Source organism: Crocodylus siamensis, chromosome 4 (assembly GCF_052110815.1).
Source record: "Crocodylus siamensis isolate JL-2025a chromosome 4, ASM5211081v1, whole genome shotgun sequence".
Taxonomy (NCBI): domain Eukaryota; kingdom Metazoa; phylum Chordata; order Crocodylia; family Crocodylidae; genus Crocodylus; species Crocodylus siamensis.
Window position 1 is genome coordinate 115,447,454 of NC_143398.1, and position 899 is coordinate 115,448,352.

Here is an 899-nt window from a genome sequence, read left to right on the forward strand (position 1 = left end):
TAATGGCAAATGAGAGTTTGCTCATATAATAAGCAAATGGGAAGGGACCTCAGGAGGTTACCTAGTCCCACCCCCTGCTTAAAGTAGCACCATCCGCAACTATACCTTTTTCCTCCCTTTGTAACATTTTTGTATTCCAGGTCAAAACAGCTAAATCAGTTCCGAATCCTTTTTGATATGGGGCTACAGCCAACAAGTACCCTCCACCCCAGATTTTTCAGCTGGGGGGTTCAGATACTCCCAAATCCATTGGTAGACATCCTACGTGCAGACCCAAGTCTGGAGGTTTGGGGTTTGGATGGTCACTTACTTGCCTTTAACCAAAGGCCACAGGAACAAGCTAGGGAGGAGTCCCCCAGGTCCTCTCTCCGGTGGGAAGCTGGCCAGCAGGGAGCTCATTACAAGACTCCTAGGGAGGGTGTCCTGTCTGCAGTGTCTTGGACAGGGGTGCACCTTCCAGTACACAGTGCCCAGGGCTGGATTAACCCTTTAGTGGGCCCTAGACCAACAAACTCATGGGCCCCCAGCTGAAGAAGAATTACCAAAAAATGTTATTCTCCATAATTAGATTATGTAAAATAAACACAACTCGGCCTCTTCTTCACCTAGGGCCCTGAGCACGTGGCTAGGTTGATCCGGCGCTGCCAACGCCCTTTAAAATCCACTGTGTTTCGGGTAACAGACCAGTGCAGCGACTACACTCGCTCTTAACCCACAAGAGACAGCGAAGCTGCCTCCCCCTGGATGCCAGATCATCGCAGCCAGAGCTTGGTCTATGGAGACCCCACAGCCGCTCCAGGCGCCCACCCCAGCGCTTCACTCCTGCTCTCTTTCCGAGCCAGCCCTACTCCTCCCCCTCCCCCTCCCCCTCCGCGCCGCCCAGCTCCCGGGCGCGGACT